This window comes from Pinus tabuliformis, chromosome 3_2 (assembly GCF_031772625.1).
Source record: "Pinus tabuliformis cultivar Carrire ecotype Pingquan chromosome 3_2, CPIR1, whole genome shotgun sequence".
In the NCBI taxonomy this organism is placed as follows: domain Eukaryota; kingdom Viridiplantae; phylum Streptophyta; class Pinopsida; order Pinales; family Pinaceae; genus Pinus; species Pinus tabuliformis.
The window spans coordinates 159,406,715-159,429,690 of NC_142302.1; the positions used below are offsets into that span (position 1 = coordinate 159,406,715).

Consider the following 22,976-nt stretch of genomic DNA (forward strand, 5'->3'; position numbering starts at 1 on the left):
ACTCAGACCAGATTCTGTTCTGTATGCTTTTCTTTCTCCATCAGTAATCACCCCGACCTCAGATTCTGGCCCGTATGCTTTCTTTCTCCATCATTAATCACCCTTCAGCTTTTATACCCAGCATCGGATTAAATTTACCTCCTTGCTCGTATCAGCATCCCATTAGCGTGTATCAGAACCTCTGCCGATGACAGGCAACTATAGCAGCCAAACCAATGTCTCCGAACTGACAGGCAACTATAGCAGCCAAACCAATGTCTCCGAACTGGGTTTTGCTAGACATTTTATCTTTCCTAATGAGGCCCCATTGTAGAAATGATTTCCTTCTCGATGTGAAGAAAAATCTACGGCTTCATATTGCTACTTCACCCAAAACTGGGGATTCTCACACCTGGACTCACGCGGCGAATGCCTTGAGAGAAATGTTTAGTGATCTTGTGGTTTTCGGGCTACGAGAGCTTTGCCTCCACATGGTGGTAGCGCTAATCTCAGAAATTTGGTCTAGCAGAAAGTCGTAAGAAATCTTGTTTGTTTCGCTCAGCCTCTAAACGCATCACCCCGCTTGCCGCCCAGTCCAATTCCTACTGCAGGAGGCGGGGGAAGACTCTCCATATGAGCTACCACTAGGTATCAGTTCATGTCCATGTTTCCTCTAGCCTTCTCCAGGCTTCTTTCGAGGGCTAAAATCTATTGTCATTCAAATATCCTAACTGGGTATTGACTGATACGAGGCAAATTTCATATAAAAACAGTGCTGGTTAGAAATATGTGGCTCATATCGTGTGCTATAGCTATCAGTAACATAGAAAAAAAGGTAATAAACTTTATCGTGACCGTAACTACCAAGATATTATTTACTTCAATAACCATATACAATTGATCTGAAAAGGTAGGCAGATAAGACATTCGTGAAAGTGTTTTAGTATCAGAGAACAGAATCAGTGGGGTTTATGCCGAACATTATCATGGCCAACCCTGTCAGCCAATCACACTGATACCCAAATTCTAAGGGCTAGTTTGCATTTAGTGTTCCTGTCAGATATGGTGTCTCATCCAGATAGTTATAAGTTAAAACTGTCTTCACTCATTTATCACATCATATATACAGATGAAACGATAGCTTATCCACCAGCAAGCTCTTCTGCGCACTAACTTCACTGGGCTAAACATTAAAAGTAGGAACTTCACCGAAAACATACTTTTGAAGAAATACACTGGTCTATGACCTTTCTTATTACTCCTAAAAGTTTAAAAAACTCTTCAGAGGGAGTATCGTATTCGTACCTCATACAATACTTGCTTTATCTACTCAATGTCTGTTAAATTAGAATAACAATACCAGTTTAGTACTATGTAGCACATTAACTACTGTTAACAAAGTCCGCAGGTCCAATTAAAAAGACCCATCTCAGATTGATAAATTAATTGCTAAAGAACCATAATCGCCAAAAACGATCCCTAACATACACTGCATTGGAGTGTATAGCACTTTCCACTAAGTGTGACATGCAGTTTTCCACAAATATGACATGCAGCATTCCAGAACCACTCCACACTTTTTGGTCAGTACACTTTACTGCCGTAATTCTGGCCTTACATAATCCGCATTGGCTGTGACTGCTATGTCAACAGTCGGGCGTAGTTTTGCACATTGTTCTATAGCATTGTGCACAGGGTCAGAAAGAAAGTTACTTATGAGATCTCTGTTAATGGGTGAGCCCGCATCGATAGCCACAAAAGCCTACAAAGCCAACTTCTTGTCAGCACTACACAAAAACAGCAATCATACAATGATGCAACTACCAAAAAAAAAATGGAAATGAAATGTGCATGCTTACAACCATAAAAAGGTAAAGAAACTGACTTGTTGAGTTAAAATATAATCAAATCGAGGGGCCCATTTTCTTGACCCAAGCCGTGCTGTTGTTGAGCAGTTGTCAACCATGAAGGAAACACCCCGTGCATGCATGAAAGGATTTAAAGAGTCCACGGCTTCAATCACACTCTCATTAATTATCTCCGAGTATGAATGGCCCTTCTTCCTCAAGATCTCAATCTGCAACCACAGATTCAATTGATGGTTAGTCTCTGTGAAGTTAGATACAAAACAACACAGAAAAATGAATGACAATTGTAAATTAAATTAACACCTAAATTATTTCTTTCCACGTAATTACTTTTGACCAAGGACAACAGATAAAATTCAGATTAAAGACATTCTCGTATATAACTAAAAATGAAGTTTTCATTTGAGATGTACTATATACACATTTAATTTGAAAAACGAATGCCAATGTCAGCGAAACACAGAAAAGCTAACAAAAGTAAGTAATGCTCAGCAAGTCATAGCAAAGAAAATAAAAACATAAAAACAGCTGCCCAGGATAAGATAATGGATGTGATATTACATGTCAAGGATAGATAAGTATTGTAGTGTATGTTTCGTAGTGGGTAATGTGGTAAGAGTACTAGTAACAGTCGTAGCTGAAGTGAGCCGGTGGAAGACAAGAAACTATCAAAGAGAAGAAGCTATGCCAGTCGTAGCTAGTCCCCATAGTATCATAGAGTCATCATAGTCTCAGAGTGAGATGAGGATAGTCTCATAGTGATCTACGGAATTGACAGTTGGTGGCTCATGAGGTTCAAATCCTATTCATCACATGTAGGTCACATCTTCAAAGTTGCAGCTTCCTGCCGTGACAATCAATATCAAACTCTTAGACTTCACTTTACTCCTAGACTTAGACTTTCCTAATTATCAACCTATTTAGAAATACATAGTAAAGGCCTTTCTTTCAGAGGCAGGCATAAAAAGATTTCTTGTCTATTTTGGACACAGAGGCACAAAACAGTTTCTAAGCCTAGGCTTTTGGGCCGCCTCCATCCACAGGAGGGCTGCTCCCGTAAGGAGGCAGCTTCGATCAATCTGGTCCACTTGGTTAATAACCTGGAAATCCTTGTATATCTTTATTGCATGCCATGATCTGTCAAACCTAAGTGCTCCCTAAGCGCTGGACCGTATCAATAATTAGCAACCTACTAGGGGAATCAAGTTATTGTTGATGAGAGTAGCTCTGAATTAAAGGAATTGACTTGTATAAGATACAAGAGAGTTGATCTAATCAAATGCAAAGGTTATCTACATTAATAAGTTAGATAAATCTCAACTGTTGATCGCCAGTGATGTTGATATCTAATCGCAACCATCAATCAATTTGAAGATTAAGGCTGTGGATTCGGTCAATAACTCAAACTTACAAAAGGAAGGCTAGGCTAAGGAAGAAAACACAACAATACATCTTGAGCACAAAATATAGTGAGAGTGAGATCTTAGTGATTTGTGGCAAAAGGACTTACATTCAAGTATGCAAGGTTCAAGGAAAGTGCAAGAGGTGGCAAGTGTGATCCATATCAGTCGAGCAAGATCCAAAGACAGATCTAGTGCTTGATCAGTTGGATCAGTTCTAGGTTCTTGTTGTATGTATTTTGTTTAGTGGGCCATTATCCTATGAAGCGGAGTCCACTGTTGTAATTGTTAAAATCCTAGCTGTGCTTTTATTCAGTAGATCTGCATAATAATTGTTTTACTGCAAGGAGATCTGCTAGGTCATAAACTGCCAGGCTGCTAGAGTTAGAAAATTAACAGTTATGTGAATGATTCCATATGCAAAAGACGTAAGTATGCCCATATGGATTCCTAGCGCATACATATACATATATATATATATATATATATATATAAGATGCATTTATAAGGATCACATGTTAGGCTTAAGATTTATAATCATACATGTTGAAATATATATACATATATAAAGGTCGAAGGCTATGTGAGAAAAGTACCCCATATCTATGAGTCCAGTGGAAGGTAACAGGGTAGGGAGTCCAGTGGAAGGTAACAGGGGAGGGAGTCCAGTGGAGATTATTTCTTAATTTTTGTTATGTTCTATGCTTAAGAGCAATTTACTTCAATTTTCTTATTAGCTCAATATCAATATCCAGATTAGCAATCACATCAGCGTGATAGTAAAATGCAAATAGAACATAAACATAAACAGTAGAAGACCACCCAAGACAAGAGGACACAAGATGTGGCACCAGCTAGGGACAAACCCCAATGTGGGGAAACCCTTGATCAATTCTTCTTATATTCTTCAATAGTTCAAAAAAGAGATAATACAAACATACAAATCTGATATTTTATGACAGCAGCAGTAAAGCCTTGACCAGAGAAGTCAATGATCTGAAAATCACCCTATAAGTGATCTCAGTTAAAGAATTATTAAATGAAGGTATTACAGACTCGTGCTGGTGTATGTCTATATTTTAGGCAACGGATCGATCAAATTGCAAAATACACAGACACTGAAAAATGGAAAACAGCAGAGAAACACAGTAAGCAAATACAAGAACACAACAATTAATATGGAGTTCACCCTATCCTCCAGAGCTACATCTCCGGTCCAGCTTTCAGTGGTGGCCTTCTTTTATTGTGTCTTTAAAGCAAAGAATTACAATGAAGGAGCTCAGTATGAGTCTCTTGAAACAGAATTTGCTTGGCATGGTGGTTCTTGGATTCCCCAAGCCACTAGAGTGCACAGACTCTTTTCCTTACCAGCTCTTTGACCCCTCTGGTCTTTAATGGAAGGAACCCAATGTGGTGCTCAGTCCTAACAGATCCTCTCAGGGATGGCTTGAATCTCTCAAGCTCTCTGGTGCTCGACGCTGCCTTTGGTCAGCTCGGCCCTCCGTCTTCTTTCTGATTTTTGCTTCACTGTCTTCTTTGCTTTTGCTCTCTCTGTCATGTGTTTTCTACTTGTTTGTTCATGGCTTTAAAGCCATTCGATCTCATGGCTGTTCAATTCCCCTTCCAACTTCGTCGGATTGCCTGCTACAACTTCGCTTGGAGTTCCCTGTCTTGGCGTCATCACCAGGCTCACAGAGAGTGGCTACTTGTCCTCCTACCAACTGCGCTAGCTTGCTTCGTCGGTTCAGTTTTTCAGTTACGTCGTGGAATGAGTCATCTGGCACCTTGGCGGTCAAACCGAACCTCAAATTCTTATAGATCGCGGCTTAATCCCCTGTCAATTTTGGTTTCCCCATCGAGCACAATCTCAGTTGTTAGATCTGGAGCCCCCAGATCCAACGCCATTTGCTCATTTCGCGCGATTCACTCGCTCGACTGTTAGCGCGCGATGACCGGCGCTTTTCTCTCTCCTCCGCTTGCCACGCGTCAAGCGCTGAGTGGAATCGCTCCGTTTCGCCAAATTTGCTTACCGCCCAAGGGTGCCCCCAATAAATACCGCCGATTTTTGGAGCGCAGGTCCCGCCCTAGCCTTTAGCCTTCTCCCACGGTTTTCCCGGCTCTCATGCGACTGAGCACTCGGGGCCTCTCCTTGTCAAGGGGTTTTGCCCAACGATGCGCAATTAGCACTAAGCGCATCAAACACTGCCTCCTTTTCCCGATCCGGGCTTCCCAGGGGCTAGTTTCGCCTCCTGTGCAGTCTCCATGGGCCTCCGTCAGCGCGCTTTGACCGAGGTCCTCGTCGTTCCACACTGGCTGCCAATTGCCATTGTTCAAAGGTGCTTCTAATCGTTGTTCTTAATTCTTTGAACTCTGTCCCAATCTGATACCGTCACGGTTCTCTGATAACTCTTCATGGATCCAATTCAGATCAGTCAATGCTGGTCAAATAGGACAGAATCTTCCTTTGAAGATCATCCATATTGCACCAACAAGATGTTCATTAAACTGAGCCAAACATGGTCAAACCTTGACCCAATACATCTCCCAGAACTTCGATGTCTTCATATTGCACTAGTTGTCACTGCTTCATGAGATAGGGGCATCAACCTTCAGTCCTCATTCTCCACACAGTCAATAAAGCAGGCCTTCTAAGGCTGCCAGTGTACCAAGGAGTGTACCAAGGAGAGACTCCAACACTCCCGACTGTCCAAGTCTGGTTTGGCAACCCTTGGAACAGCCTTCGCTGCTGGCTATGGCCTGCGGCCTAGCCCAGCAGCAAGTTCGGCCTACGATCCTTCATCAACCAGAGTCTAAACACCATCAACACAGCAATATTTTATCCTACAAGAACTTGACTTTGTTGTCGGCACACTTTCTAGCACCCAACTGTATACATACGTTGATCTATAGGGCAGATCTCTTCAACGCACTACTTTACTTTATGACTCTGGCTTACCAACCTTGCAAAAAGTCCTCAAGGCATGCCTAGGAACAGGCTCTATCACTGTGTTGTCACCTACAACGACCCGAAATTCTCATGCTTCTTTCACTCTGTCAACAAGATTTTTCTTGTTGCGTTAGGGCTCCCTTTGCTGCTGCTAGGGTCTCCTTTAGCTGCAGCTGAGGCTCCTCTTCTTGCTACGACTTAGGGTCTCTCCTTTAACTGCATATTAGGGCTCCTTAGATCTACGACTAGATCTACTTCATCATGATTGCGGCTAGGGCTCTCTTAGATGACTCTTTCCACTACGTCCTCCTTGAGAGAAGACAAACCCAAACAAGTGGAGGGAGATCATGAGATGTTGTGTGCCTCAAATGACTTGAGGTCTCCTCTATTTAAATGCAACGTTGAAGTTGAGTTGGGGATAATTTGCTTGTTGGCCAACCTTGACAAATTGTCAATAATACAAATAAATTCATATCTTTGTAAATACATGTCAGAATCGGATGATCTTTAGATCAATCCCACATTGTTGGCTGACCTTGACAAATTGTCAATAATACAAATAAATTCATATCTCTGTAAATACATGTCAGAATCGGATGATCTTTAGATCAATCCTACACCTCTCAGAGAGAGGAATCCAAGAAAAATATCAACTGCCATAAATAAAGTGACCCACATGGAGTTTGGCCCTAGTTGCCAATTTTAACATTATTAATCCTCGCAATCTGTGTCTCTTAACCTTGCCTTATTGTAATTTCCATGCACTTATACTAAAACCCCACTCTTTTAGTGATTGATGATAATTACTCAAGATTTGCTTAGTTTAATGGAAAGCATAAAAGTGGAGGAGGTGAGGAGTGGAAAGACTCCATGCTTATTGGAGAACCTAACCACTACCTGCATTCATGCAATCAAGAGGAGTTCGAACAGGACTCTTTATTTTCCCTCTCATGACACATGAGAAAGAAAAAGAAAACAATTTGAATAGAAAAAAGAGAAGGCTAGGAGGATGTACTCCATTAGGTAAGAGAACCTATTATCCATGAAAGAGACTAGTAAAACCTTAAGGTAACAGCAGAATGACGAGGAGAATCACAGAGATAAAAACCAAGCTGAGTAGAGAAAACTCATCTCCATACCAAGTAGCTTGCCATCCATAAAATGTTCAAAGAGACAAAACTCTACTAGAATCTGATATGACAGTAAACAATGAATTGGACTCATGATCACCATCCTTAAGAGCACTGAAAAGAAGAGCAGTCCTGAGGGACTGAGCAACAGACAAGGGAGTATTTCCCTATGCTGTATGGAGAAACAGAATTATGCAGGGACTTTATTCACTGAATTTGGAAGCATTTTGAGTTGAAGCGAGCACCCAGAGTTTTAAACTATTTTTCTTCACCCTGGTGGTTTTATAGCCCCGCTAGGGGGTGGCATCCACAGCAGATTGCTTATTGCTCACACTCAGTTAGTTGCTTATACCAAACTGATGCAGGAGCATTTAATTTCCAAGTTGAAACTCTTTTTGACTGGGACCTAGGGGTTTCATTTACCAAGGGAATTGGTTTCCTAATTGAGTGAAATTCTTTAATTTAAATGTATTTTCCTATGTTTTTAGAAGAATTATACGTAAGTGATGACAGAGAGGAATATTATAATCAAATCTACTCATTAGGAAAGATCTCGAAAATGTTTGAGCAAGTTAGAGATATTTTAGAGTTGGTTAGATCTCTTGAAGGATATGTAGATCTAGAGGATCTAGAAATAGGAATAGTTGAGTGATTAGTGAATCTGAACCAGATTATGGTTTCAGAAACCTTTTGTATAATTATGTAACCAAAAGCATGTAATGTGTAGGTAAGAAGTCTGGAGAGGAAGGTCAAGAGCAAAGGAGTGAGGCCAAGTGGGCCAAAGAGGCCAAAAAGGGGCCAATTCATTGTAAATCAGTGCTAAGGGAGGCATCAAGGCCTATATAAGTATCTGTATATAATATGAGAAAACATTGTTCGATGGGAACCATTCACCAGTGTATTTGATAGAGTCGGACTGAAAGGCGCGCGGAGATAGGGTTTTTCCTACTGCCCTTGCCGCCGCCGTTGGGAAGAGGCAGCAGGGCCGCCCCTGGTTCTGGCGGCCCTTCTTGACGCCTTTGTTTGAACATCGTCACCATTGCCGAGCTGCCGGAGGTCTAATCGGTTTTCGCAGTTTTCAGTTGGGGATTTGAACGACTATCGGTTCCTGCTCAGCCTGAGGCAGAGCTTCATCTTTCGGCCCCTGCCTTCCCCATTCCTGCTGACCTGAATCCTTTTCCTCGGCTTCGACTCTGAGATTCCAGTTTGGAGGCCCGCTCGTCTTGGGCTCTAAACGGAAGAGGTACGGGGCACCTTGCATCGCTACTGTCGAGCGGTTGAGGCGAGACTCAATGCCTTGAAGACTTCGGCGGCCCCTGCTCGAACCTTCCGTGCGGCACTGCTTGGCGGTCAAGCAAAGGAGCAGATTCTTTTGGTGTTTTTGACTGCGCGGCGGAGCGAGAGCGAGATTTTATTTTGGTCTTCAGATCACTCTTCGTGGGGGCGAGGTGGCTGCCCTAGCCGCCTCTGCCCCTGGACCTGCCTCTGCTCTGGCAAGGACCAGATGGGTTCCTCTGCTATGGCAGTTGGTGCTTTTTTGATGGCTCGCTAGCATTCCATTGCGGTTTTTTGAAGCGTTGAGGGAACAGGGGTGTGGAGGTGTATTTCTCTGCATTGTTTCGTGCCGCATCATCATAGCCGTTTTATTTGCTGGGGTTTCTGCAAGCGGCTGAGGAAGTTTGGGCAGTTTGGTCTCTACCTCTGGTTTCGTCGGCTTCAGGAGGAGAGTTTTGAGGGGGCGGGGGAGGAGTGGCTACCATGGCTGCACTTTCCTCATTTCGTGCCTCTCCTACTTGCTTGGGCAGCCAAATTTAGATGTTTTACTGTTTCATTTTCTACCACAGAAGCTATGTTTTTGCTTTATTTGTTGTTTTTGCTGTGACAGGTATGGGTATCCTCCACAGTTCTGTTTTCTACAGACTGGTTTGGGGTTTACATACCCTTTACTTGCTGCCCAGTTTGTGGGCTTTTCTGGAATACTTCTCTTGAAGTATTGTTATTGTATGTGGCTTTGCCCACACATCTGCATATGCGTTAAGCATCTACAACATGTAATTTTCTGAAATTAATGGAAATTACGGATTTTCTCCTAGGAAAAGAGAAAACATTGTTCGAATTTTTGGAATACGTGTGTGCCAAGCTTTTCTCTGTTATTATATAGAATTGTATTTATGTTGTTAAGCATGAGTGTGTGTTGCAGGATTGTAGCAAACGAGCTTAGGTGTGTGCCAAGCTTTTGTCTGTTATTATACAGAATTGTGTTTATATTGTTAAGCATGGGTGTGTGTTGCAGGATTGTAGCAGACGAGCTTAGGTGGGAGAGCGTCTCAAGAATGCATATCAGAGTTAATTCAAAGGAGGCCGAAACTCTTTTAAAACAGAGTTGAACCCTTCCCTTTATAGTTAGACCAATTAAGACTGTAATCATTGATCAACAGCATGATCAATGATCGAGAGTCAATAAAGAACCAAAGAGGAGCGCAAGTCTACAATAGAGATGTGACAAAGATGGTAACCCTTGTGATAGAGCCAGTTGGAGAAAAAAATCAGAGTGGCACGGCGGAAACAATGGAATCCAAAATCCAGAAGACAGAGATATGAGTGCAAGACTTGAGTGGAGCTTGCAGACAAAAGGCCAAGGTCCAAGTATAAAGGGACATGGACCAAGAAAGGGAAAAGACTTAGTTTTATTAAGCCTTCGTCGAGAGTATGTTAATTAACGAACGCCGAGGAGACAGAACTGAGTTCTGCCAGAATAATTTTGATGGTGTCGGGGTGACATGTTCCAAAGGATCTACCCCGGGAGATTAAGAGACAAGCGCACAAGGAGAGTTGGGATGACTATGTGCAAGGCGGACGTGGCAATCAACCAATGAGAAAAGCGTCGGGGTGACATGGCTTGCGTGTGTCGGCAAGTTGTTAAAAGATGGAGACAAGAATTTTCTCGCTCCCCAGGTTCTGTTTCCCGGAGGTTAAGTCCTCGCGCAACATTGGAAAAGGTCTGGAGGATGAGGACCGGGATGACATGTTAAAACCAATGATATGGAATAGGTCGGGGTGAAGTGGAGTCCTTTCATTGGGGCGAAAACTGATAAAAGGCCACGGAAGAGTGTTGACTCTTCCCGGAGGTAGAAGGGTGTGCATACTTCGATAAAGGTTGCCATCCACTTTAACGGAGATTTGGAGTGCGACAGGTAACGGGAAATTTCACTTCCCGGAGTTTGTGTCCCAAAAAGGAAAGCCTTGCACGCCGTTTGGAAGTGTCAGTGAAGCAATCACGTGGAAAGGCGGGAATGAACACCAATAGAAAACAAGGAAAGCAGGCCATGTCCGTAGAGCGTGCGACAACTGCTGAGCTGTCCCGGGCAATTGGAAGTTGCACTCATAACAAAGGTCGAGGAATCTTGCTCATAACAATGGTCGGGGAATCCAAGGTTTGGTTATATGTTGCAGTCGCGAGGCAGATATTACAAAGGAGCTTCAACGAAGGTAAAGGGGCTTTACATTATATCTCCCCGCTATTATATAGTGGAAGTTGAGGCTACAGTGGTTCTGCCTATGGTTTGGGCCCAAGCATATATATATATATATATATATATATATATAACTCTTGGCTCCGGTGGCCAGTGGTTTTGTATTACCCGTGAGGCTCCTAACACTTAATTTTAAACGAAGCTTTTAAAAAAATGGATTTACCTCCCTAATTTGGGTTAAAGGAAGCACCTTTGACCAGAAAGTTTGGTACTGTGGGATTTTATGCCGGCCTAATTGGCACAGCCAGCATTAGCTCGGCATCACAAACTATTGATAAGAAAAGTGGTTTATCCCCCCTCTGGAACTTCTCTGTATTTCCTGTATGTTTTGATGCTTAATCTATATTTGCTGTCTGTTCGTTTGGAAATATTCTTTGTATTAGTCAAATTATATTAGCCTTCTTATAACAAAGGAAATGAATAGTTGACAGTTATAAATGGTGGAACTGCACTAGTTTAAATTGATTGATAGGGAATGTGTATCACTCCTATGTAGCATATGTACTCAGCATTGTTACTGTTCCATTTTGATCTCCGGTTGACAGGAAGCCAACTCACCAACGCGACTTCATGATTGTCATTTCAAGTGTCCCTAGGATTGACTGTTTGATTCAAACGTTAATCCGGTTCTTTGAAGTTAAAAGCATTAATTCTGGAAACTCAATCTGGTCGAACTCACACTCAGGGAGTCGCAGTGTGTTCCCTTCCGAATAAGCCTTTGCTCACTCTCTTTTTGGTCTGAATTGTTTATTTCTAAGTGCTGGTCCGGATAACCCCTTAACAAACCTGAGTTCTGCATTTTGGAAAAAAAATAGGGCATGCTTGGCGGCCCCATATTTTCTGGACTTTGTATAATAATATCCATTGGCCGAAATGAGAATAGATTCTAGAGTACTCATCTGGTGTGTTATCAACTGCATGTCTAAGTTTTTGAGGGTTCTGCAAATTTTATTTGTGAATCAAAATCATGAAGTGACAACATGCAAGGGTATTAATCAATAGCACGTTTGAGGCTGCAGTGGCAGGTTTTCATATAAGACTCTGCTCTTTGCCTCTGCATCAAAGAAAAATATGGCTCAGAAAACTGGTATGAGGATGTTTCTCTTATAGACAATCTGTGAAAGACACTTTGAAGTTGTCACTGATCAAATTGCTGAACAATTTGCTGAGTAAAAATTGAAACACAAATTCATCATTTCGATTTGCTTTGGTTTACAAGCATATGGAAGCATCATTAGAACTTGACTTTCTTCACAAAGGAAAATAATCTAAAACAAAGAAAAGGAGGGAAAATTCTGCAATTCATAATGGTAACCTTGCACCAATCAATGTGCAAGGATAACAGCCAAAGCTGGTGAATCTTTTGCAGCAGTTCAGCACACTCTGAATTCCATGTCACAAGATAATTTTGCTAAAAAGAATGAATGTTCTCCAAAGAAGCTTTATGAACCATGCCAAATTACATCTCTATGCTATCAGACATCCATATACATTTGTAAAGAGATACTTGAAGGCAGAGGATCCCAGTCATGTCCAAATTTTTTGCTATAGGTTGAATGAGGAAGGAATTCCTACTACAGTTGTGTGTTTTCATATAATGTTCAAAAAGATCTTGCTTTTCTTAGTTTGTTGCATAACAATTCATTGAGTCCCTATAAATGATGTCACTCTTAAATCAATATTGGCCCATTGGACCCTGTATGGTGGGTAGCTGCAGGAAGCACATTACAATGGACATTCATAAAGTTTCAAAAACCCTATGTTTCAGACAGTGAAATGCGCCTCGAGATACATATACTGTTGACCCAAAATAGATGATAATTCCATACAGAAGTTTTATAACCATTTAACATAAATCCAGGTCAGTTTTGAAAAGTTAAATATATACTTTTTCTGAGAAGTACAATACATGTAAGAAGCTTTCTATTTGCTACATATTCTAAGGAAAAAAGTATTTCTACCTGTGCCATCATTAATGCCACATAAACACCTGCAGTAAATGGATAAAGAGGACCCAAGTCCCCAGCAGGCCGCACTGCACGAACACGTTCGCCAACTTTCCACATTCGTGTCTGGTCAATCTTACCCATGGGAAATGCTGGTAGCCCATCCTTCTCCTGTGGGTGGAACATAAGCAATTAAGTCGTCTGATTCAATATATAGATTTGCTCAAGCAAATTAACAGACCTAAATACCATTGACATAGACCAACGAACATCAATAAAGTTACAGCCAAGCAAAGAGCAGAGCTTACAACAAACCGACGCCCTGCCAATACAACACTCCGAATCTCGTTGCCAGAAGCTACATCCTCATAGCACTCGTACAAAATTTCCATGGAAGGGTAATATGAAGCACTGTATGCCATCTCAAAATCCCTCTTTTCTTCTTCGTTCAGAGAATTGTATATAGATAGCATTCCCTTAAAATGGCCATCAGAAATTCAAACAGTTTCAAGGGCAATAAAGATGAATAATACAGCTTATAACAAATTGAAAATGTTCAATGTTCCACAATTCAGAATGGCATCCTATAACCATTCTATGAACAATGAACAGAGAGCCCTAAAATTTGGTTTTAGATTGACCAAAATCAGAAAATACCTTTGTTGAGATAGTTTTTGATATGATCCCAGTTACCCCTTCCACTGTATTTTTGTAAGCAAGTTCTTCATCCATTCCACCTTCAGTATATCGTCTGAACAATGCTTCAACAATACCATGTACAGCTCCCAATAAGATCCCTGTAAATCATCAAAACACTGAGTCAATAGAATACAAGCATGCCCAACTATAAAGAGAATGGCACAAAATGTCCTCAAAAACATATACTTACCACGTTCCCCAAAAATATCACTCTTGTATTCATCCTCCAGAGTAGTTGCAAATGTAAATGGTGAACCCAAAGCAACTGACCATCCCAAAGCAACATCTGTTGCTCTCCCATCAACATCCTGGATAACATCACAGAAGAAAATCCATAATTGAAAGAGCTATGAATTGGATTTCATTAAAAGCTACAGCAAAGAACTTTTTGAAGCAAATCACCAATAAGATATTTTAAGGCACAAACACCTGATGAACAGCAAAACTAGAGTTTATTCCTGCACCATTAATCTGCTTGCCCTGGACATACAAGCGCCTCACAGATGGCCCCATGCCCTTCGGACACACAGCTATCACACTAATGTTCTTTGGGAAGTCATCCCCACAGGACTGCAAATGTCCCAGTAAAAATCCATGAGAGAGACCAAGAATGCTGTTTGGTTTCATGGCGGAAAATATTTTTGTGTAATTGTCTGCCTGCAAGACCAGAAATCAAATTAGAAGACTTGGTATAATTTTACAGACTGCCCATCAATCAATAGCATTCACAATAATTGCCAGTGCGGTATTATCTCTGAAATGAAAAGATTCTATACAACATGTTCCACTGTAACAATAAATACTGTGCTGACCTGTGCAGCATCAGATATCAGGAGTAATACAAGGTCACTGCCAGATACAGTCTCTATAATTTCACCAAGAGTTCCATTTTCTTCTGAAAATCCTGCTGCACGTGCCTCAGCGAAGGATTTGGAGCCTTTCCTCAAGCCAATCTGGATACAAACAAAGCCCTAGACTGAGATATCTGGCAACACCAAACTTACAGGGAAAGATTGCAAATACAAGATGAATTCAATCAAAGTAATATTGTAAATGCTAATCCAACTGACATGCATTCCAGTTATATAATATTAGAACAAACCTATGATTCATAAGAATCCTATCAATGGTCCAAGCAATCACAAGTTCATTGCATGGAATCAGGTTAAGTCAACCTAACTAATGAGGTCATAGTTCGAAACAATAAATGCATTTTCAAGCAGATTCTTAAAAGCTAAGTTTCATCAAATTATATCACCTAAGTAGCCGGGGTTAGTGGGTGCAGGGTTGGGGACGAGTAGAAGTGCAGGTATGGGGATGCTATTTTTGAAATTTGATACACAGGGATGCATCAGGGTGTAGTGGGGGTGCATCACAAATATAAACATAGACCCTGTAAACTGTACTGTAAAACAAAAATCTATGCCACTGATGAACAGAGCTCTTTAAATTATATGGCTCTGCCAAAACGTGGAGGAATGCTACACAGTTGTGGAAAGTGTCAATCTTGAGGAATGTAAGTAGGTACACAGTCTATATTTTAGCACTAGCCCAATGGAATGGGTCTCTGTAAACTGTTGCCAAGCAATAGAAAACATAAATCCTACATTTGTAAGCTGCTGGAAACAGAGACAGATTAAATCTCTATATCAGCTAACTGGGCAAGAAATATGCAAGTCACACTCTTCAAATAGTTCACTGGACAGATTCATGTATCAGATCCTAGTGCGTGGAAAATGCTAATCATACATCAAATTGGCCTTTTGGGCATGGAAGATGTTTGGGCGTGGAAGATGTTTGGGCGTGAGATTAGCCCATACAACATAGAATTTTTGAATTGTTTCAAGAGGACATGCCTCGTGTTTGGGTGGGGACATTGTCTGGCACCCAAGATGTGAGAAGCATCTCCTAGGGCCAGGATGTCTCCTCTGGGAACTAAGTTTACCACACATACCAAATACCAAGGCCTAACAACTAGAAAAAAATGTGCTGAACTTCCAATAATTTCACACAAATATATTTTAGTTGCTGAAGGCACTTGTTCCCAGTCTTCTCACAAATTAATAGCCATTTCATATTTTTAACTTAATGCACTAAAACAACTTGTGTATTGAAGTTCATTTCAACTGCATTGTCTAGCTCCAAATGAAAAGATGATCCCTGCACCTGCAAAGACCTGTGCATGGCATGTTCAATAGAACAATACTTTTACATCATAGCCACTGCCATTTAATGAGTTCAATGAAGATGCAAAATTGCACAGTCAAATCAAAGAAATACGACATCAATGGAAGCCAACACTTATCAGACTACCTTGCTATTACCTACGCAAGAATAGAATGATGGAGCAACAAGCAAAGTTTATCCCAATTGTCGATCCATGAGCTCAATGAAGCAACCGGGGACATAAGCAACCATGATCCATGAAGGGCATTAATGAAAAAGATTGCTTCATGTTGCAACCAGGGACACAAGCAGACATCAACATTGAGTCACAGGAAAAGACATTAATGAAAAAGAAAGTATGATTCAATAAAGCATCACCCACAATCATGTCTATTCGAAGTAATAGGTTTAGACCGGCCAACCAATCAAAGAACTTGAAATCATCTAGGTGCACCGATTACATCCAAAGCCTAAGCCAATGGGCATTAAGCCACAATCAGCGAAGCCTTTCAAGAAAATTCAAGGGACACGACGATTATAGGATTAAGCCAGTGGATACCTCAATAGACCCTGTTCCTAAACCATAGTCTTAAACAATATTGATCCTTCTTCAGACTGGGTTGTGGAGACATAGCAAGCAGCATTTCACAAAGAAAACCGACCTTCAATGGACTTGGACCAACTTCCATGGCAAGAGATCTACACATTCGTGTTGGACCTTTAGGCCTAGGGAAATTGAGTCACAATCATGCATCTACCAACAAAAATGTGTAGAGGAAGAAGATTTAGATAAAAGTATCATATATTTACACTACAGACTTTGGAGTCTAAAATATAGCTATCAGTATGCTTATTTTTGCGCTCTTCGGACTGGGTTGTGGAGACATAGCAAACCGCATTTCACAAAGAAAACCAACCTTCAATGGACTTGGACCAACTTCCATGGAAAGAGACCTACACATTTGTGTTGGACCTTTAGGCCTAGGGGAATTGAGTCATGATCATGTGTCTACCAACGAAAATGATGTAGAGGATGAAGATTTAGATAAAAGTGTCATATAATTACACCACAGACTTTGGAGTCTAAACTATAGTTATTAGTATGCTTATTTTTGCACTTTAGGCCATTTAGAACCTCTATCTTTATATGTTTTAGTTCAAATATGGATTGCACTCAGCATTATTTTAGTTAGATACATGAGAAAACTTTGCATGTTTGTCTAATGGTTTGGATTTGCACTGATGCACATGAATATATATTTTTGAATCAAAATTTGATATTTTGATGAAGTTTTTGGATCAAAATTTGATATTTTGATGAAATTTTTGGTCAAACAGTTCTGGGTTGTCCGATATTTTAACCAGATCCAATTTTTAGGGTTGACTAGTTTGGCCCTAATAACATTAATAAACTACCAATCTCAAAATGAATAGTACTATGCAAAAACTTGGTAGAAACATGGAACACACCATCCATAATCATTGTAGAAAAAACAAATCCACAACTAGTAAAAACAATAAAAACTCATCTTTTCAATAGCTAAACATGAGGCCCTCATTGTCTATTATTCGTAACCATTATACACAAGAAGCCATCCTTGTTCAACATTGTTATGCAATATGTCTAGGATTTCTTTGGAATCAAAAGAGAAAGCTTTGCCCTTCTGTATTAATTATTCCTAGATGATAAAGGTGAAGATATATGCATGCATAGAATACAGGGAAAAGAAACAAATGCATAGTGAAATCGCTAAATGATCAAGTTGTCCATAAAAATCCCATAAACCTTGCTCTAAAGTAGCCTTTAGCATATGTAATAATTTAGGATTTTTAAAACCACATGATGATGAAACCCCTTTATTCTTCTTATTGCAATGATTTAGTAATTACTAATTATTCAAACATTTTTATTCAAGTGCATTCACATTAGTTTAGACTTTGAAGCTTTGCTCAAAGGACATCAGTATGGTCAAAATCAACCAACCTCTCTTCAAACTTGGTCACTTTGTGCCAATCTAACTTTCATGGCAGTGGTCACACCCGATACAGAAACACAGAAATGCATTTGGCAATTTTTGTTTCTTTTATTTTCCTTTTCCATCCTTTACTTGATTTTTTAACATTACCATTAATTGTTCTAGGATTCCAACTTCATATGACACTTTTTACATTACCACTTCAGATGACACTTTTTACATTACCACCAGCCTAGATCCATCTTAACTCCGGATCTACCAAGCGCCGAGAGGGAATCAAATTGAAATTTCTTTTCACTCTAAAAGAGGTATTTCAAGATATTTGATCCCTCTCAATCTTTGGTAGATCCGGAGTTAAGATGGATCTAGGTTGGTATAATTATTAATTATAATTATAATTATTAATTTTATGTTTTCTATATTTTATGAAGAATTTCAACCCCCACTCTGGTTATCAGTTTTCCTTATCAATCCATGCATTTATTTTTAAATCCAAACATGATAAAAAAATTCTAAAATCTGGAAATGACAATATTTTCTGAAAACACAAATTTAAAGATTTCACAACTGCTGAAATTGCAGAAATAAAACACAACAAAATTATGACAGCGACACAGAAAATAACATAGTGATTTTTTGTCAATGTGACCCTAGAAAAACCCCCTACAACTCTTGGGGAAAACCAGCTTGAGAGCTCTTCTTTATTTCTGAAAAATGCTTTTACTGATAAACTGAAAATTAAGTCACCTGACACGGGGATTCGGGACACGTAGGATTCGGGATTCGTGGTGTCGGATTCGGGACACGCTGACCCCCCGGAACAGGACACGTTAGGACACGTTATATATTATTTTATTAAAAAAAATATATATATATATATAATATATATTTCAAAATATATATATATATATATTAAAAATTAGATATTATCATATTTCTTACACAAATTTTAATTAATGATACAAATTTATTGATTTCAAACATAGATCTTGATTCTTCATCTATAGCTATGCCTATTAGTAATTACTAATTAGCATGCATAGTACACACAAAATTCAAATAAATGTCAGTGGTACTGGTCACATAAATGATAAATTTATTAAAAATTTAAATCATGATTCATAATTCATAACCGAAAGACAACTTACAACTAGATTTCACCATTTTTTTAAATGGTGCAACCCTTTCAAAAGAACCAGATAAAAACTGAATCAATCAAGGTGGCACATCATGCTTGTTTGACCTCTAAATATCAACAATAATATTTGACCACTTTTTTCTCTGTAAATAACGCTGTTCCCTCCAAGCAAACCAGATTCAAGATGAAAAGATATAATGTTGTCCAGACTCCAAACCTTAGGGTTATATATCTCACATCTATACTCAGGAAAAACTGAAAGCAACCACTTCGTCAAATGCTTGCTTTGATATTAAAATATTGAACTCCATGCCAATCTCAAGCAAGGAATCTCAGTGAACCAAATCCCATTTATTACAGCAGCATTCCTTTAGCAGCATTTAGCATCTCAGTGAAGCAAGGGTTGTTCAAATTTGGCTCTTGAATATGCAACTACATTCAAGACAGAGGCCATATTTCATTAGAAAATCATCCAATCAATCAAAGAATAAAACCACCATTTCACACAGTTAGGATATGGAAGATACTAGAATAGGCCTTTCTTTTCTGGCAACTTATAATCGATTCATTAATCGCCAATCTTATGAACAGTACAAAAGAATGCTGAAAACTCTGGCTTGACACGTCCCAAAAATCGCGACACGCACTGCAAATTCGGGACACGTTATAGGACACGACGTGTCATAAAAGGACACGACGTGTCCTGAAGTTTGGACACGAATCCGCAGAGAATCGTGTCGGATTCGCGATTCGACAGGGCTTTTGGACGAATCCGGTATCTTAGACTGAAATACACAGTAAAAATTCCAGCAACCACATATTACAATTTATCTCGATTTTCGTGCTTGAACTCCATCTTGAAAATCATGCCAATCAGCGAACAGCCAAATCAGAAATTTTCCAGCAATAAAATAGCGTTAAATGTTGTACGGCCTGCCTCAAAAAACATGCCCAAAACTTGTTGTACAGACTGTACAAATTTGAACAGTATGGTTGCCTTGAAAATCGTGCCCAAATCTGCCTCAAAATTCATGTCATCGCTGTTGTCCCTCTTCCTGGATTTCTGTGCCTTTCTCCTGTTGTACAATTTTGCCTTGGGATGCGTTCCAATAAATGTTGCTGCCCAGATTTGTTGAAATGTCTTCTCGTTGCTCTCCTTCACTTCCTAACTGCTCAAAAAATTTCTCCTTGCTCTCTCTTCTCTCTCTCAAATGCTCATGAAAAATGAATTGATTTTTTTCTCTTCTCTTCTCCTTTTACTCTCTAAATGACCTTTTGGGTTACCCTAAGATCTAATGGCTGAGATTCATTTAAATCTAGGGATGAGAATAAATGTGCATTTAATTTTCACTTTCTATTTTTTAACTCACCCACTTAAATAAAGACCCACCTAGCATTTTATTTCCATAGTCCCTTTTTACTTTCTAATTCTTCATTGACTTTAATAAAATCACTTTTAAATTAAAATGTAACTTTACCACTTATAAAGTCACTTTTAAATTAGATTGTAACTTTACCACTCGTAAAGTCACTTTTAAATTAAATTGACTATACCAGTTATAAGGTCACTTTAGGAGAAAAGTACAAATAAATTTGGACACTTTTCCCTAGGCCAAAGATCAAATCCTTAGGGAACCACTTGTCCTCTGGTACCCAAATTTTAACACCCCCTCTTACCAAGGAAAGTGTTCCTCACCACTCCCATCTTGTCTCTGAAGTAGACATGCTTGCCCCATGGTAAGGCTTTGGTGAAAATGTCTACTACCTATTCATTTGAGGCAATGTACTCAAGCTTGACAGCTACCTTTTGGACATAGTCTCTAATGAAGTGATACTTGATCTCAATATGCTTTCACCTGTGATGAAAAACTGGATTCTCTGTGGGTTTTATGCAACTCTGATTATCACAGTAAATTATTGAAGGTCTCAATCCCTGAGCAAATGGACCAAACAACATCTTGAGAAGCCATATGGCCTCACAACTAGCCAAACTAGAAGCCATATACTCTGCCTCAACTGAGCTCAATGCAACTAATTGTTCTTTCCGGCTGATCCACGACAAAACCGCCGAACCCAACCCAAAGCAGCACCCAAAAGTACTCTTCCTATCTGAAGCACAACCTACCCAATCTAAATCCGTGTACCCTGCTAGTCATACTCCATTACCCTATCTATAATCCAAACCAAAATCCACAATCCCTTGCAAGTAACTAAGAATGTGTTTCGCAGCCACCCAGTGCACTCTCCTGCCTGGGCTCACACATGAACTGACTCATAGTGTTAACTACAAAACATATATTTGGTTGAGTGTTGACCAAATACATCAATTTACCAATCAGTTATCTGTATAGAGTAGAATCCACCAACTCGGAATCAGAAGCGTGAAGCTTCTTCCAGTTAGTGATCATAGGTGTAGACATGGGTTTGCAGTCCTCCATGTGAAATCTGCTAAGAATATCCACAATGTACTTCCCTTGTCCCAAGAAGAAATGCCCCTCCTGCCACACCTCCAATCCCAAAAAATAATGCATGAAGTCGATATCCTTCATCTCAAACTCTAAAGCAAGATCTCTCTTGCAACCCTCAACAAGTCTCTGTGCATCAGCCTCACTCTTTGTGAAACCCAACTGCTGCAAGTATGTATCAATCGTCGAGTACCAAACTCTAGGAGCTTGCTTCAGGCCATAGAGTGCCTTTTTCAATCTGCACACATGGGACTCCTTCCCATGCACCTAAAAGCCCTGCGGTTGCTCAATATAAAGTACCTCCCCCCCGAATGAAGCCATTGAGAAATGTGGTCTTCACATCCATCCGGTGGATCTTCCAACCCATCTCTGCTGTAATTGATATAATGGAGCGACTAGATGTATACCGAGCTACGAGATCGAAGGTCTCCTCATAGTCAACTCCCTCTACCTGTGAGAACCCTCTCGCCACAAATCGAGCCTTGAACTTCTCGATGCTACCATCTATAGCATGCTTTATCTTGTAGAGCCATCTAGAAGTAACAACTGATTTACCTTCAAGCCTCGGCACAACCTCCCAAACATCGTTCTTCATAATAGAAGAATACTCCTCCATCATGGCCTCTCTCCAAACATGCTAGTTGGTTGCCTCCTCATAACTAGAAGGCTCGAAGTCAACAATGCTTGTTACCAATGCCACGTAACTACAGAATCGCTCAGGTGGTTTACTCTCTCTAACTTGTCTCTTTGGCCCAGCAACTGATGTGGCCTCGCGCAAGGTATCTTGAAGCCACTTGGGCCTCCTCTTCCCTGAGCATACTTCTCCCACCAGAGTGAAAAAATCCTCATCATCATCAGAACCCTAAAGGCCTGACAACTGACCTCATGCCTAAATTTGTGCCTGTAGATGTTGAAGTACCATGCGAACTGTCCATTAGTGGACTGTGAACTGCTCTGTAGACTGTCATTCATGTTGCCCGAAGAACCACCCACCTGACTCTGAGAGCCACTGCTCACTGATGGATCTGACACTGTAATCGATGTACCTCCTAATCCCTAACCATTGGATCCTTGTGACTGACTAGGTTGCTCCTCAGGATCTGGTGACTCTAGATACTCTAACTCTCGTGACCTCCTGAAAGCTCTCTCCTCCTCGAACTTCACAACCTGCCTACCAACCACTTTCCTCTACACAAGAATATAAATCCGATAAGTTTTCGAGGTCTTGCTATAACCCACAAAGATGCCCTTATCTGCAGTGGGCTCTAGCTTGGTCTTGTTCTCCTTGGGGACATAGGAATATGTAAGGCACCCAAAGATATGAAAGTGCCTAACATCAGGCTTCTTCCCAGAAAAAGCCTCCTCCAGAGTCACAATCCCCAAGGCACGATGTGGACTTCTATTCTACAAGTACACAAGAGTGTTGCAAGCCTCTACCCACAAAAATAAACGTAACCCCTGATCATGAAGTATGGTTTTGGCAGCCCCTACAATGGATTTGTTTTTCCTCTCCGCAACCCCATTCCGCTAGGGGTTGTAAGGAACTGTGAACTCCCTCCTAATGCCTGCCTCATCACAAAAATTAACTCACAAAGGGTATACTCCCCTCCATTGTCTGACCTGAGGACCTTGATCTTCCTACCTATCTGGGTCTCCCCAAGAACTTTGAACTCTTGACCTTCAAGAAATAAATCTAGGTCTTCCTGGAGTGGTCATCAATGAATAAAAC

The 22,976-nt window shown here is 40.3% G+C and overlaps 1 pseudogene across 1 annotated transcript in view; it reads right to left on the reverse strand.

Moving 5' to 3' along the window:
* Positions 1 to 2,026: 2,026 nt before the first annotated feature.
* Positions 2,027 to 22,976, reverse strand: part of LOC149180291 (ketol-acid reductoisomerase, chloroplastic-like) — a 68,876-nt pseudogene continuing 47,926 nt past the window's right edge. Inside the window, exons 4-10 of the transcript XR_016256908.1 lie at positions 14,315 to 14,455; positions 13,932 to 14,159; positions 13,693 to 13,810; positions 13,461 to 13,600; positions 13,112 to 13,279; positions 12,819 to 12,974; positions 2,027 to 2,056 (exon numbers count right to left, since the gene is read on the reverse strand). The product of XR_016256908.1 is annotated as a ketol-acid reductoisomerase, chloroplastic-like (transcript). The remainder of the gene's footprint in view (positions 2,057 to 12,818; positions 12,975 to 13,111; positions 13,280 to 13,460; positions 13,601 to 13,692; positions 13,811 to 13,931; positions 14,160 to 14,314; positions 14,456 to 22,976) is intronic.